Source organism: Rhynchophorus ferrugineus, unplaced genomic scaffold (genome assembly GCF_030347505.1).
Source record: "Rhynchophorus ferrugineus isolate W39M unplaced genomic scaffold, kcgeb_rfMv2 rfM13, whole genome shotgun sequence".
Lineage (NCBI taxonomy): Eukaryota > Metazoa > Arthropoda > Insecta > Coleoptera > Curculionidae > Rhynchophorus > Rhynchophorus ferrugineus.
The window spans coordinates 380,308-398,658 of NW_027472592.1; positions in this window are offsets into that span (position 1 = coordinate 380,308).

Here is an 18,351-nt window from a genome sequence, read left to right on the forward strand (position 1 = left end):
GCGATTTCGTTCCAATTCACATTGCAAGTAATATTCGGCATGCTAATTACGTTGCCGATTACCAAATTGCATTATCTCTTATAGTTTCCGAGATATGGACTATCGACATCTGACAATATTGGCTTTGTTTCTAACTGTAAAAAAATGGTCAAAATTGTAAAATGGTCTTATCAATTAGCGATTTCGTTCCATTTCAAGTTCCAAGTAATATTCGGCATGCTAATTTCATTGCCGATTGCCAAATTGCATTATCTCTTATAGTTTCCGAGATATGGACTATTGACATCTTACAATATTGACTCTGCTTCTAACTTGGCCCAATATTGTAAAATGGTCTTATGAATTAGCGATTTCATTCCAATTCACCTTTCTAGTAATATTCGGCATGCTAATTACGTTGCCGATTGCCAAATTGCATTATCTCTTATAGTTTCCGAGTTATGGGCAATCGAAATTTTACACCTTAGAGTCTGTTTCTAAGTGGGGTCAAAATTGTAAAATGGTCTTTTGAATTAGCGATTTCGCTCCAATTCACATCCCAAGTAATATTCAGCATGCTAATTACGTTGCCGATTGTCAAATTGCATTATCTCTTATAGTTTCCGAGATATGGGCAATCGAAATTTTACACCTTAGAGTCTTTTTCTAACTGGGGTCAAAATTGTAAAATGGTCTTATAAATTAGCGATTTCGCTCCAATTCACATTCCAAGTAATATTCGGCATGCTAGTTACGTTGCCGATTGCCAAATTGCATTATCTCTTATAGTTTTCGAGATATGGACTATCGACATCTTACAATATTGGCTCTGCTTCTAACTTGGGCCAGAATTGTAAAATGGTCTTATGAATTAGCGATTTCGCTCCAATTCACATTCCAAGTAATATTCGGCTTGCTAATTACGTTGCCGATTACCAAATTGCATTATCTCTTATAGTTTCCGAGATATGGACTATCGACATCTGACAATATTGGCTTTGTTTCTAACTGGGGACAAAATTGTAAAATGGTCTTATCAATTAGCGATTTCGTTCCAATTCACGTTCCAAGTAATATTCGGCATGCTAATTACATTGCCGATTGCCAAATTGCATTATCTCTTATAGTTTCCGAGATATGGACTATCGACATCTTACAATATTGACTCTCCTTCTAACTTGGCCCAATATTGTAAAATGGTCTTATGAACTAGCGATTTAGTTCCAATTCACCTTTCTAGTAATATTCGGCATGCTAATTACGTTGCCGATTGCCAAATTGCATTATCTCTTATAGTTTCCGAGTTATGGGTAATCGAAATTTTACACCTTAGAGTCTATTTCTAACTGGGGTCAAAATTGTAAAATGGTCTTATGAATTAGCGATTTCGCTCCAATTCACATTCCAAGTAATATTCAGCATGCTAATTACGTTGCCGATTGCCAAATTGCATTATCTCTTATAGTTTCCGAGATATGGACTATCGACATCTTACAATATTGACTCTGCTTCTAACTTGGGCCAATATTGTAAAATGGTCTTATGAATTTGCGATTTCGTTCCAATTCACATTCCAAGTAATATTCGGCATGCCAATTACGTTGCCGATTGCCAAATTGCATTATCTCTTATAGTTTCCGAGTAATGGACTATCGACATCTTACTTTACTGGCTCTGCTTCTAACTTGCGCCAGAATTGTAAAATGGTCTTATGAATTAGCGATTTGGTTCCAATTCACATTCCAAGTAATATTCGGCATGCTAATTACGTTGGCTATTGCTAAAATGCATTATCTCTTATAGTTTCCGAGATATGGACTATCGACATTTTACAATATTGGCTCTGCTTCTAACTTGGGCCAAAATTGCAAGACGGTCTTATGAATTAGCGATTTCGTTCCAATTCACATTCCAAGTAATATTCGGCATGCTAATTACGTTGGCTATTGCTAAAATGCATTATCTCTTATAGTTTCCGAGATATGGACTATCGACATCTTACAATATTGACTCTGCTTCTAACTTGGCCCAATATTGTAAAATGGTCTTATGAATTAGCGATTTCATTCCAATTCACCTTTCTAGTAATATTCGGCATGCTAATTACGTTGCCGATTGCCAAATTGCATTATCTCTTATAGTTTCCGAGTTATGGGCAATCGAAATTTTACACCTTAGAGTCTGTTTCTAAGTGGGGTCAAAATTGTAAAATGGTCTTTTGAATTAGCGATTTCGCTCCAATTCACATTCCAAGTAATATTCAGCATGCTAATTACGTTGGCGATTGCCAAATTGCATTATCTCTTATAGTTTCCGAGATATGGGCAATCGAAATTTTACACCTTAGAGTCTTTTTCTAACTGGGGTCAAAATTGTAAAATGGTCTTATAAATTAGCGATTTCGCTCCAATTCACATTCCAAGTAATATTCGGCTTGCTAATTACGTTGCCGATTGCCAAATTGCATTATCTCTTATAGTTTTCGAGATATGGACTATCGACATATTACAATATTGGCTCTGCTTCTAACTTGGGCCAGAATTGTAAAATGGTCTTATGAATTAGCGATTTCGCTCCAATTCACATTCCAAGTAATATTCGGCTTGCTAATTACGTTGCCGATTACCAAATTGCATTATCTCTTATAGTTTCCGAGATATGGACTATCGACATCTGACAATATTGGCTTTGTTTCTAACTGGGGACAAAATTGTAAAATGGTCTTATCAATTAGCGATTTCGTTCCAATTCACGTTCCAAGTAATATTCGGCATGCTAATTACATTGCCGATTGCCAAATTGCATTATCTCTTATAGTTTCCGAGATATGGACTATCGACATCTTACAATATTGACTCTGCTTCTAACTTGGCCCAATATTGTAAAATGGTCTTATGAATTAGCGATTTCGTTCCAATTCACCTTTCTAGTAATATTCGGCATGCTAATTACGTTGCCGATTGCCAAATTGCATTATCTCTTATAGTTTCCGAGTTATGGGTCATCGAAATTTTACACCTTAGAGTCTGTTTCTAACTGGGGTCAAAATTGTAAAATGGTCTTATGAATTAGCGATTTCGCTAAAATTCACATTCCAAGTAATATTCAGCATGCTAATTACGTTGCCGATTGCCAAATTGCATTATCTCTTATAGTTTCCGAGATATGGACTATCGACATCTTACAATATTGACTCTGCTTCTAACTTGGGCCAATATTGTAAAATGGTCTTATGAATTAGCGATTTCGCTCCAATTCACATTCCAAGTAATATTCGGCATGCCAAATACGTTGCCGACTGCCAAATTGCATTATCTCTTATAGTTTCCGAGTAATGGACTATCGACATCTTACTTTACTGGCTCTGCTTCTAACTTGCGCCAGAATTGTAAAATGGTCTTATGAATTAGCGATTTGGTTCCAATTCACATTCCAAGTAATATTCGGCATGCTAATTACGTTGGCTATTGCTAAAATGCATTATCTCTTATAGTTTCCGAGATATGGACTATCGACATTTTACAATATTGGCTCTGCTTCTAACTTGGGCCAAAATTGCAAGACGGTCTTATGAATTAGCGATTTCTTTCCAATTCACATTCCAAGTAATATTCGGCATGCTAATTACACTGCCGATTGCCAAATTGCATTATCTCTTACAGTTTCCGAGATACGGTCAATCGAAATTTTACTCCTTAGAGTCTGTTTCTAACTGGGGTCAGAATTGTAAAATGGTCTTAAGAATTAGCGATTTCGCTCCAATTCACATTCCAAGTAATATTCGGCATGCTAATTACGTTGCCGATTGCCAAATTGCATTATCTCTTATAGTTTTCGAGATATGGACTATCGACATCTTACAATATTGGCTCTGCTTCTAACTTGGGCCAGAATTGTAAAATGGTCTTACGAATTAGCGATTTCGTTCCAATTCACAATCCAAGTAATATTCGGCATGCTAATTACGTTGCCGATTGCCAAGTTGCATTATCTCTTATAGTTTCCGAGATATGGGCAATCGACATTTTACACCTTAAAGTCTTTTTCTAACTGGGGTCAAAATTGTAAAATGGTATTAAGAATTAGCGATTTCGCTCCAATTCACATTCCAAGTAATATTCGGCATGCTAATTACGTAGCCGATTGGCAAATTACATTATCTCTTATAGTTTCCGACATATGGACTATCGACATCTTACAATATTGCCTCTAATTCTAACTTGGGCCAGAATTGTAAAATTGCCTTATGAATTAGCCATTCCGCTCCAATTCACATTCCAAGTAATATTCGGCATGCTAATTACGTTGCCGATTGCCAAATTGCATTATCTCTTATAGTTTCCGAGATATGGGCAATCGACATTTTACACCTTAAAGTCTTTTTCTAACTGGGGTCAAAATTGTAAAATGGTATTAAGAATTAGCGATTTCGCTCCAATTCACATTCCAAGTAATATTCGGCATGCTAATTACGTTGCCGATTGCCAAATTGCATTATCTCTTATAGTTTCCGAGATATGGACTATCGACATCTTACAATATTGGCTCTGCTTCTAACTTGGGCCAGAATTGTAAAATGGTCTTACGAATTAGCGATTTCGTTCCAATTCACATTCCAAGTAATATTCGGCATGCTAATTACGTTGCCGATTACCAAATTGCATTATCTCTTATAGTTTCCGAGATATGGACTATCGACATCTGACAATATTGGCTTTGTTTCTAACTGGGGTCAAAATTGTAAAATGGTCTTATCAATTAGCGATTTCGTTCCATTTCAAGTTCCAAGTAATATTCGGCATGCTAATTTCATTGCCGATTGCCAAATTGCATTATCTCTTATAGTTTCCGAGATATGGACTATCGACATCTTACAATATTGACTCTGCTTCTAACTTGGCCCAATATTGTAAAATGGTCTTATGAATTAGCGATTTCATTCCAATTCACCTTTCTAGTAATATTCGGCATGCTAATTACGTTGCCGATTGCCAAATTGCATTATCTCTTATAGTTTCCGAGTTATGGGCAATCGAAATTTTACACCTTAGAGTCTGTTTCTAAGTGGGGTCAAAATTGTAAAATGGTCTTTTGAATTAGCGATTTCGCTCTAATTCACATTCCAAGTAATATTCAGCATGCTAATTACGTTGCCGATTGCCAAATTGCATTATCTCTTATAGTTTCCGAGATATGGGCAATCGAAATTTTACACCTTAGAGTCTTTTTCTAACTGGGGTCAAAATTGTAAAATGGTCTTATAAACTAGCGATTTCGCTCCAATTCACATTCCAAGTAATATTCGGCATGCTAGTTACGTTGCCGATTGCCAAATTGCATTATCTCTTATAGTTTTCGAGATATGGACTATCGACATCTTACAATATTGGCTCTGCTTCTAACTGGGGTCAAAATTGTAAAATGGTCTTATCAATTAGCGATTTCGTTCCAATTCACGTTCCAAGTAATATTCGGCATGCTAATTACATTGCCGATTGCCAAATTGCATTATCTCTTATAGTTTCCGAGATATGGACTATCGACATCTTACAATATTGGCTCTGCTTCTAACTTGGGCCAGAATTGTAAAATGGTCTTATGAATTAGCGATTTCGCTCCAATTCACATTCCAAGTAATATTCGGCTTGCTAATTACGTTGCCGATTGCCAAATTGCATTATCTCTTATAGTTTTCGAGATATGGACTATCGACATCTTACAATATTGGCTCTGCTTCTAACTTGGGCCAGAATTGTAAAATGGTCTTATGAATTAGCGATTTCGCTCCAATTCACATTCCAAGTAATATTCGGCTTGCTAATTACGTTGATGATTACCAAATTGCATTATCTCTTATAGTTTCCGAGATATGGACTATCGACATCTGACAATATTGGCTCGGCTTCTAACTTGGGCCAGAATTGTAAAATGGTTTTATGAATTAGCGATTTCGCTCCAATTCACATTCCAAGTAATATTCAGCATGCTAATTACGTTGCCGATTGCCAAATTGCATTATCTCTTATAGTTTCCGAGATATGGGCAATCGAAATTTTACACCTTAGAGTCTTTTTCTAACTGGGGTCAAAATTGTAAAATGGTCTTATGAATTAGCGATTTCGCTCCAATTCACATTACAAGTAATATTCGGCTTGCTAATTACTTTGCCGATTACCAAATTGCATTATCTCTTATAGTTTCCGAGATATGGACTATCGACATCTGACAATATTGGCTTTGTTTCTAACTGGGGTCAAAATTGTAAAATGGTCTTATCAATTAGCGATTTCGTTCCAATTCACGTTCCAAGTAATATTCGGCATGCTAATTACATTGCCGATTGCCAAATTGCATTATCTCTTATAGTTTCCGAGATATGGACTATCGACATCTTACAATATTGGCTCTGCTTCTAACTTGGGCCAGAATTGTAAAATGGTCTTATGAATTAGCGATTTCGCTCCAATTCACATTCCAAGTAATATTCGGCTTGCTAATTACGTTGCCGATTGCCAAATTGCATTATCTCTTATAGTTTTCGAGATATGGACTATCGACATCTTACAATATTGGCTCTGCTTCTAACTTGGGCCAGAATTGTAAAATGGTCTTATGAATTAGCGATTTCGCTCCAATTCACATTCCAAGTAATATTCGGCTTGCTAATTACGTTGATGATTACCAAATTGCATTATCTCTTATAGTTTCCGAGATATGGACTATCGACATCTGACAATATTGGCTCGGCTTCTAACTTGGGCCAGAATTGTAAAATGGTTTTATGAATTAGCGATTTCGCTCCAATTCACATTCCAAGTAATATTCAGCATGCTAATTACGTTGCCGATTGCCAAATTGCATTATCTCTTATAGTTTCCGAGATATGGACTATCGACATCTTACAATATTGGCTCTGCTTCTAACTTGGGCCAGAATTGTAAAATGGTCTTATGAATTAGCGATTTCGCTCCAATTCACATTCCAAGTAATATTCGGCTTGCTAATTACGTTGCCGATTGCCAAATTGCATTATCTCTTATAGTTTCCGAGATATGGGCAATCGAAATTTTACACATTAGAGTCTGTTTCTAACTGGGGTCAAAATTGTAAAATAGTCTTAAGAATTAGCGATTTCGCTCCAATTCACATTCTAAGTAATATTCGGCATGCTAATTACGATGCAGATTGCCAAATTGCATTATCTCTTATAGTTTCCGAGATATGGACTATCGACATCTTACAATATTGGCTCTGCTTCTAACTTGGGCCAGAATTTTAAAATGGTCTTACGAATTAGCGATTTCGTTCCAATTCACATTCCAAGTAATATTCGGCATGCTAATTACGTTGCCGATTGCCAAATTGCATTATCTCTTATAGTTTCCGAGATATGGACTATCGACATTTTACAATATTGGCTCTGCTTCTAACTTGGGCCAAAATTGTAAAACGGTCTTATGAATTAGCGATTTCGTTCCAATTCACATTCCAAGTAATATTCGGCATGCTAATTACATTGCCGATTGCCAAATTTCATTATCTCTTATAGTGTCCGAGATATGGTCAATCGAAATTTTACACCTTAGAGTCTGTCTCCAACTGGGGTCAAAATTGTAAAATGGTCTTATGAATTAGCGATTTCGCTCCAATTCACACTCCAAGTAATATTCGGCATGCTAATTACGTTGCCGATTGCCAAATTGCATTATCACTTACAGTTTCCGAGATATGGACTATCGACATCTTACAATATTGGCTCTGCTTCTAACTTGGGCCAGAATTGTAAAATGGTCTTACGAATTAGCGATTTCGTTCCAATTCACATTCCAAGTAATATTCGGCATGCTAATTACACTGCCGATTGCCAAATTGCATTATCTCTTACAGTTTCCGAGATATGGACAATCGAAATTTTACACCTTAGAGTCTGTTTCTAACTAGGGTCAAAATTGTAAAATGGTCTTATGAATTAGCGACTTCGGTCCAATTCAGATTCCAAATAATATTCGGCATGCTAATTACGTTGCCGATTGCCAAATTGCATTATCTCTTATAGTTTCCGAGATATGGGCAATCGAAATTTTACACCTTAGAGTCTGTTTCTAACTGGGGTCAAAATTGTAAAATGGTCTTATAAATTAGTGATTTCGCTCCAATTCACATTCCAAGTAATATTCGGCATGCTAATTACGTTGCCGATTGCCAAATTGCATTATCTCTTATAGTTTCCGAGATATGGGCAATCGAAATTTTACACCTTAGAGTCTGTTTCTAACTGGGGTCAAAATTGTAAAATGGTCTTATAAATTAGTGATTTCGCTCCAATTCACATTCCAAGTAATATTCGGCTTGCTAATTACGTTGCCGATTGCCAAATTGCATTATCTCTTATAGTTTCCGAGATATGGGCAATCGAAATTTTACACCTTAGAGTCTGTTTCTAACTTGCGCCAGAATTGTAAAATGGTCTTATGAATTAGCGATTTGGTCCCAATTCACATTCCAAGTAATATTCGGCATGCTAATTACGTTGCCGATTGCCAAATTGCATTATTTCTTATAGTTTCCGAGATATGGACTATCGACATCTGACAATATTGGCTCTGCTTCTAACTTGGGTCAAAATTGTAAAATGGTCTTATGAATTAGCGATTTCGTTCCAATTCACATTCCAAGTAATATTCGGCATGCTAATTACGTTGCCGATTGCCAAATTGCATTATCTCTTATAGTTTTCGAGATATCGGCAATCGAAATTTTACACCTTCGAGTCTGTTTCTAACTGGGGTCAAAATTGTAAAATAGTCTTAAGAATTAGCGATTTCGCTCCAATTCACATTCCAAGTAATATTCGGCATGCTAATTACGTTGCCGATTGCCAAATTGCATTATCTCTTATAGTTTCCGAGATATGGACTATCGACATCTTACAATATTGGCTCTGCTTCTAACTTGGGCCAGAATTGTAAAATGGTCTTACGAATTAGCGATTTCGTTCCAATTCACATTCCAAGTAATATTCGGCATGCTAATTACGTTGCCGATTACCAAATTGCATTATCTCTTATAGTTTCCGAGATATGGACTATCGACATCTGACAATATTGGCTTTGTTTCTAACTGGGGTCAAAATTGTAAAATGGTCTTATCAATTAGCGATTTCGTTCCATTTCACGTTCCAAGTAATATTCGGCATGCTAATTTCATTGCCGATTGCCAAATTGCATTACCTCTTATAGTTTCCGAGATATGGACTATCGACATCTTACAATATTGACTCTGCTTCTAACTTGGCCCAATATTGTAAAATGGTCTTATGAATTAGCGATTTCATTCCAATTCACCTTTCTAGTAATATTCGGCATGCTAATTACGTTGCCGATTGCCAAATTGCATTATCTCTTATAGTTTCCGAGTTATGGGCAATCGAAATTTTACACCTTAGAGTCTGTTTCTAAGTGGGGTCAAAATTGTAAAATGGTCTTATGAATTAGCGATTTCGCTCCAATTCACATTCCAAGTAATATTCAGCATGCTAATTACGTTGCCGATTACCAAATTGCATTATCTCTTATAGTTTCCGAGATATGGACTATCGACATCTGACAATATTGGCTTTGTTTCTAACTGGGGTCAAAATTGTAAAATGGTCTTATCAATTAGCGATTTCGTTCCAATTCACGTTCCAAGTAATATTCGGCATGCTAATTACATTGCCGATTGCCAAATTGCATTATCTCTTATAGTTTCCGAGATATGGACTATCGACATCTTACAATATTGGCTCTGCTTCTAACTTGGGCCAGAATTGTAAAATGGTCTTATGAATTAGCGATTTCGCTCCAATTCACATTCCAAGTAATATTCGGCTTGCTAATTACGTTGCCGATTGCCAAATTGCATTATCTCTTATAGTTTTCGAGATATGGACTATCGACATCTTACAATATTGGCTCTGCTTCTAACTTGGGCCAGAATTGTAAAATGGTCTTATGAATTAGCGATTTCGCTCCAATTCACATTCCAAGTAATATTCGGCTTGCTAATTACGTTGATGATTACCAAATTGCATTATCTCTTATAGTTTCCGAGATATGGACTATCGACATCTGACAATATTGGCTCGGCTTCTAACTTGGGCCAGAATTGTAAAATGGTTTTATGAATTAGCGATTTCGCTCCAATTCACATTCCAAGTAATATTCAGCATGCTAATTACGTTGCCGATTGCCAAATTGCATTATCTCTTATAGTTTCCGAGATATGGACTATCGACATCTTACAATATTGGCTCTGCTTCTAACTTGGGCCAGAATTGTAAAATGGTCTTATGAATTAGCGATTTCGCTCCAATTCACATTCCAAGTAATATTCGGCTTGCTAATTACGTTGCCGATTGCCAAATTGCATTATCTCTTATAGTTTCCGAGATATGGGCAATCGAAATTTTACACATTAGAGTCTGTTTCTAACTGGGGTCAAAATTGTAAAATAGTCTTAAGAATTAGCGATTTCGCTCCAATTCACATTCTAAGTAATATTCGGCATGCTAATTACGATGCAGATTGCCAAATTGCATTATCTCTTATAGTTTCCGAGATATGGACTATCGACATCTTACAATATTGGCTCTGCTTCTAACTTGGGCCAGAATTTTAAAATGGTCTTACGAATTAGCGATTTCGTTCCAATTCACATTCCAAGTAATATTCGGCATGCTAATTACGTTGCCGATTGCCAAATTGCATTATCTCTTATAGTTTCCGAGATATGGACTATCGACATTTTACAATATTGGCTCTGCTTCTAACTTGGGCCAAAATTGTAAAACGGTCTTATGAATTAGCGATTTCGTTCCAATTCACATTCCAAGTAATATTCGGCATGCTAATTACATTGCCGATTGCCAAATTTCATTATCTCTTATAGTGTCCGAGATATGGTCAATCGAAATTTTACACCTTAGAGTCTGTCTCCAACTGGGGTCAAAATTGTAAAATGGTCTTATGAATTAGCGATTTCGCTCCAATTCACACTCCAAGTAATATTCGGCATGCTAATTACGTTGCCGATTGCCAAATTGCATTATCACTTACAGTTTCCGAGATATGGACTATCGACATCTTACAATATTGGCTCTGCTTCTAACTTGGGCCAGAATTGTAAAATGGTCTTACGAATTAGCGATTTCGTTCCAATTCACATTCCAAGTAATATTCGGCATGCTAATTACACTGCCGATTGCCAAATTGCATTATCTCTTACAGTTTCCGAGATATGGACAATCGAAATTTTACACCTTAGAGTCTGTTTCTAACTAGGGTCAAAATTGTAAAATGGTCTTATGAATTAGCGACTTCGGTCCAATTCAGATTCCAAATAATATTCGGCATGCTAATTACGTTGCCGATTGCCAAATTGCATTATCTCTTATAGTTTCCGAGATATGGGCAATCGAAATTTTACACCTTAGAGTCTGTTTCTAACTGGGGTCAAAATTGTAAAATGGTCTTATAAATTAGTGATTTCGCTCCAATTCACATTCCAAGTAATATTCGGCATGCTAATTACGTTGCCGATTGCCAAATTGCATTATCTCTTATAGTTTCCGAGATATGGGCAATCGAAATTTTACACCTTAGAGTCTGTTTCTAACTGGGGTCAAAATTGTAAAATGGTCTTATAAATTAGTGATTTCGCTCCAATTCACATTCCAAGTAATATTCGGCTTGCTAATTACGTTGCCGATTGCCAAATTGCATTATCTCTTATAGTTTCCGAGATATGGGCAATCGAAATTTTACACCTTAGAGTCTGTTTCTAACTTGCGCCAGAATTGTAAAATGGTCTTATGAATTAGCGATTTGGTCCCAATTCACATTCCAAGTAATATTCGGCATGCTAATTACGTTGCCGATTGCCAAATTGCATTATTTCTTATAGTTTCCGAGATATGGACTATCGACATCTGACAATATTGGCTCTGCTTCTAACTTGGGTCAAAATTGTAAAATGGTCTTATGAATTAGCGATTTCGTTCCAATTCACATTCCAAGTAATATTCGGCATGCTAATTACGTTGCCGATTGCCAAATTGCATTATCTCTTATAGTTTTCGAGATATCGGCAATCGAAATTTTACACCTTCGAGTCTGTTTCTAACTGGGGTCAAAATTGTAAAATAGTCTTAAGAATTAGCGATTTCGCTCCAATTCACATTCCAAGTAATATTCGGCATGCTAATTACGTTGCCGATTGCCAAATTGCATTATCTCTTATAGTTTCCGAGATATGGACTATCGACATCTTACAATATTGGCTCTGCTTCTAACTTGGGCCAGAATTGTAAAATGGTCTTACGAATTAGCGATTTCGTTCCAATTCACATTCCAAGTAATATTCGGCATGCTAATTACGTTGCCGATTACCAAATTGCATTATCTCTTATAGTTTCCGAGATATGGACTATCGACATCTGACAATATTGGCTTTGTTTCTAACTGGGGTCAAAATTGTAAAATGGTCTTATCAATTAGCGATTTCGTTCCATTTCACGTTCCAAGTAATATTCGGCATGCTAATTTCATTGCCGATTGCCAAATTGCATTACCTCTTATAGTTTCCGAGATATGGACTATCGACATCTTACAATATTGACTCTGCTTCTAACTTGGCCCAATATTGTAAAATGGTCTTATGAATTAGCGATTTCATTCCAATTCACCTTTCTAGTAATATTCGGCATGCTAATTACGTTGCCGATTGCCAAATTGCATTATCTCTTATAGTTTCCGAGTTATGGGCAATCGAAATTTTACACCTTAGAGTCTGTTTCTAAGTGGGGTCAAAATTGTAAAATGGTCTTATGAATTAGCGATTTCGCTCCAATTCACATTCCAAGTAATATTCAGCATGCTAATTACGTTGCCGATTGCCAAATTGCATTATCTCTTATAGTTTCCGAGATATGGGCAATCGAAATTTTACACCTTAGAGTCTTTTCTAACTGGGGTCAAAATTGTAAAATGGTCTTATAAATTAGAGATTTCGCTCCAATTCACATTCCAAGTAATATTCGGCATGCTAGTTACGTTGCCGATTGCCAAATTGTATCATCTCTTATAGTTTTCGAGATATGGACTATCGACATCTTACAATATTGGCTCTGCTTCTAACTTGGGCCAGAATTGTAAAATGGTCTTATGAATTAGCGATTTCGCTCCAATTCACATTCCAAGTAATATTCGGCTTGCTAATTACGTTGCCGATTACCAAATTGCATTATCTCTTATAGTTTCCGAGATATGGACTATCGACATCTGACAATATTGGCTTTGTTTCTAACTGGGGTCAAAATTGTAAAATGGTCTTATCAATTAGCGATTTCGTTCCAATTCACGTTCCAAGTAATATTCGGCATGCTAATTACATTGCCGATTGCCAAATTGCATTATCTCTTATAGTTTCCGAGATATGGACTATCGACATCTTACAATATTGACTCTGCTTCTAACTTGGCCCAATATTGTAAAATGGTCTTATGAATTAGCGATTTCGTTCCAATTCACCTTTCTAGTAATATTCGGCATGCTAATTAAGTTGCCGATTGCCAAATTGCATTATCTCTTATAGTTTCCGTGTTATGGGTAATCGAAATTTTACACCTTAGAGTCTGTTTCTAACTGGGGTCAAAATTGTAAAATGGTCTTATGAATTAGCGATTTCGCTCCAATTCACATTCCAAGTAATATTCAGCATGCTAATTACGTTGCCGATTGCCAAATTGCATTATCTCTTATAGTTTCCGAGATATGGGCAATCGAAATTTTACACCTTAGAGCCTTTTTCTAACTGGGGTCAAAATTGTAAAATGGTCTTATAAATTAGCGATTTCGCTCCAATTCACATTCCAAGTAATATTCGGCATGCTAGTTACGTTGCCGATTGCCAAATTGCATTATCTCTTATAGTTTTCGAGATATGGACTATCGACATCTTACAATATTGGCTCTGCTTCTAACTTGGGCCAGAATTGTAAAATGGTCTTATGAATTAGCGATTTCGCTCCAATTCACATTCCAAGTAATATTCGGCTTGCTAATTACGTTGCCGATTGCCAAATGGCATTATCTCTTATAGTTTCCGTGATATGGGCAATCGAAATTTTACACCTTAGAATCTGTTTCTAACTGGGGTCAGAATTGTAAAATGGTCTTAAGAATTAGCGATTTCGCTCCAATTCATATTCCAAGTAATATTCGGCATGCTAATTACGTTGCCGATTGCCAAATTGCATTATCTCTTATAGTTTCCGAGATATGGACTATCGACATCTTACAATATTTGCTCTGATTCTAACTTGGGCCAGAATTGTAAAATGGTCTTCTGAATTAGCGATTTCGCTCCAATTCACATTCCAAGTAATATTCGGCATGCTAATTACGTTGCCGATTGCCAAATTGCATTATCTCTTATAGTTTCCTAGATATGGGCAATAGAAATTTTACACCTTAGAGTCTGTTTCTAACTGGGGTCAAAATTGTAAAATAGTCTTAAGAATTAGCGATTTCGCTCCAATTCACATTCCAAGTAATATTCGGCATGCTAATTACGTTGCCGATTGCCAAATTGCATTATCTCTTTTAGTTTCCGAGATATGGACTATCGACATCTTACAATATTGGTTCTGCTTCTAACTTGGGCCAGAATTGTAAAATGGTCTTACGAATTAGCGATTTCGTTCCAATTCACATTCCAAGTAATATTCGGCATGCTAATTACGTTGCCGATTGCCAAATTGCATTATCTCTTATAGTTTCCGAGATATGGACTATCGACATCTTACAATATTGACTCTGCTTCTAACTTGGGCCAATATTGTAAAATGGTCTTATGAATTAGCGATTTCGTTCCAATTCACATTCCAAGTAATATTCGGCATGCCAATTACGTTGTCGATTGCCAAATTGCATTATCTCTTATAGTTTCCGAGTAATGGACTATCGACATCTTACAATATTGGCTCTGCTTCTAACTTGGGCCAAAATTGCAAAACGGTCTTATGAATTAGCGATTTCGTTCCAATTCACATTCCAAGTAATATTCGGCATGCTAATTACATTGCCGATTGCCAAATTTCACTATCTCTTATAGTTTCCGAGATATGGTCAATCGAAATTTTACACCTTAGAGTCTGTTTCTAACTGGGGTCAAAATTGTAAAATGGTCTTATGAATTAGCGATTTCGCTCCAATTCACATTCCAAGTAGTATTCGGCATGCCAATTACGCTGCCGATTGCCAAATTGCATTATCTCTTATAGTTTCCGAGATATGGACTATCGACATCTTACAATATTGGCTCGGCTTCTAACTTGGGCCAGAATTGTAAAATGGTTTTATGAATTAGCGATTTCGCTCCAATACACATTCCAAGTAATATTCGGCATGCTAATTACACTGCCGATTGCCAAATTGCATTATCTCTTACAGTTTCCGAGATATGGTCAATCGAAATTTTACACCTTAGAGTCTGTTTCTAACTGGGGTCAAAATTGTAAAATGGTCTTATGAATTAGCGATTTCGCTCCAATTCACATTCCAAGTAGTATTCGGCATGCCAATTACGCTGCCGATTGCCAAATTGCATTATCTCTTATAGTTTCCGAGATATGGACTATCGACATCTTACAATATTGGCTCGGCTTCTAACTTGGGCCAGAATTGTAAAATGGTTTTATGAATTAGCGATTTCGCTCCAATACACATTCCAAGTAATATTCGGCATGCCAATTACGCTGCCGATTGCCAAATTGCATTATCTCTTATAGTTTCCGAGATATGGACTATCGACATCTTACAATATTGGCTCGGCTTCTAACTTGGGCCAGAATTGTAAAATGGTCTTACGAATTAGCGATTTCGTTCCAATTCACAATCCAAGTAATATTCTGCATGCTAATTACGTTGCCGATTGCCAAATTGCATTATCTCTTATAGTTTCCGAGATATGGGCAATCGAAATTTTACACCTTAGTGTCTGTTTCTAACTGGGGTCAAAATTGTAAAATAGTCTTAAGAATTAGCGATTTCGCTCCAATTCACATTCCAAGTAATATTCGGCATGCTAATTACGATGCAGATTGCCAAATTGCATTATTTCTTATAGTTTCCGAGATATGGACTATCGACATCTTACAATATTGGCTCTGCTTCTAACTTGGGCCAGAATTTTAAAATGGTCTTACGAATTAGCGATTTCGTTCCAATTCACATTCCAAGTAATATTCGGCATGCTAATTACATTACCGATTGCCAAATTTCATTATCTCTTATAGTGTCCGAGATATGGCCAATCGAAATTTTACACCTTAGAGTCTGTCTCCAACTGGGGTCAAAATTGTAAAATGGTCTTATGAATTAGCGATTTCGCTCCAATTCACACTCCAAGTAATATTCGGCATGCTAATTACGTTACCGATTGCCAAATTGCATTATCACTTACAGTTTCCGAGATATGGACTATCGACATCTTACAATATTGGCTCTGCTTCTAACTTGGGCCAGAATTGTAAAATGGTCTTACGAATTAGCGATTTCGTTCCAATTCACATTCCAAGTATTATTCGGCATGCTAATTACGTTGCCGATTGCCAAATTGCATTATCTCTTATAGTTTCCGAGATATGGACAATCGAAATTTTACACCTTAGAGTCTGTTTCTAACTGGGGTCAAAATTGTAAAATAGTCTTAAGAATTAGCGATTTCGCTCCAATTCACATTCCAAGTAATATTCGGCATGCTAATTACGTTGCAGATTGCCAAATTGCATTATCTCTTATAGTTTCCGAGATATGGACTATCGACCTCTTACAATATTGGCTCTGCTTTTAACTTGGGCCAGAATTTTAAAATGGCCTTACGAATTAGCGATTTCGTTCCAATTCACATTCCAAGTAATATTCGGCATGCTAATTACGTTGCCAACTGCCAAATTGCATTATCTCTTATAGATTCGGAGATATGGGCAATCGAAATTTTACACCTTAGAGTCTGTTTCTAACTGGGGTCAAAATTGTAAAATAGTCTTAAGAATTAGCGATTTTGCTCCAATTCACATTCCAAGTAATATTCGGCATGCTAATTACGTTGCAGATTGCCAAATTGCATTATCTCTTATAGTTTCCGAGATATGGACTATCGACATCTTACAATATTGGCTCTGCTTCTAACTTGGGCCAGAATTTTAAAATGGTCTTACGAATTAGCGATTTCGTTCCAATTCACATTCCGAGTAATATTCGGCATGCTAATTACGTTGCCGATTGCCAAATTGCATTATCTCTTATAGTTTCCGAGATATGGACTATCGACATTTTACAATATTGGCTCTGCTTCTAACTTGGGCCAAAATTGTAAAACGGTCTTATGAATTAGCGATTTCGTTCCAATTCACATTCCAAGTAATATTCGGCATGCTAATTACATTGCCGATTGCCAAATTTCATTATCTCTTATAGTGTCCGAGATATGGTCAATCGAAATTTTACACCTTAGAGTCTGTCTCTCACTGGGGTCAAAATTGTAAAATGGTCTTATGAATTAGCGATTTCGCTCCAATTCACATTCCAAGTAATATTCGGCATGCTAATTACGTTGCCGATTGCCAAATTGCATTATCACTTACAGTTTCCGAGATATGGACTATCGACATCTTACAATATTGGCTCTGTTTCTAACTTGGGCCAAAATTGTAAAATGGTCTTATGAATTAGCGATTTCGTTCCAATTCACATTCCAAGTAATATTCGGCATGCTAATTACACTGCCGATTGCCAAATTGCATTATCTCTTACAGTTTCCGAGATATGGTCAATCGAAATTTTACACCTTAGAGTCTGTCTCTAACTGGGGTCAAAATTGTAAAATGGTCTTATGAATTAGCGATTTCGCTCCAATGCACATTCCAAGTTATATTCGGCATGCTAATTACGTTGCCGATTGCCAAATTGCATTATCACTTACAGTTTCCGAGATATGGACTATCGACATCTTACAATATTGGCTCTGCTTCTCACTTGGGCCAGAATTGTAAAATGGTCTTATGAATTAGCGATTTCGCTCCTATTCACATTCCAAGTAATGTTCGGCATGCTAATTACGTTGCCAATTGCCAAATTGCATTATCTCTTATAGTTTCCGAGATATGGACTATCGACATCTTACAATATTGGCTCTGCTTCTAACTTGGGCCAGAATTGTAAAATGGTCTTACGAATTAGCGATTTCGTTCCAATTCACATTCCAAGTAATATTCGACATGCTAATAACGTTGCCGATTGCCAAATTGCATTATTTCTTATAGTTTCCGAG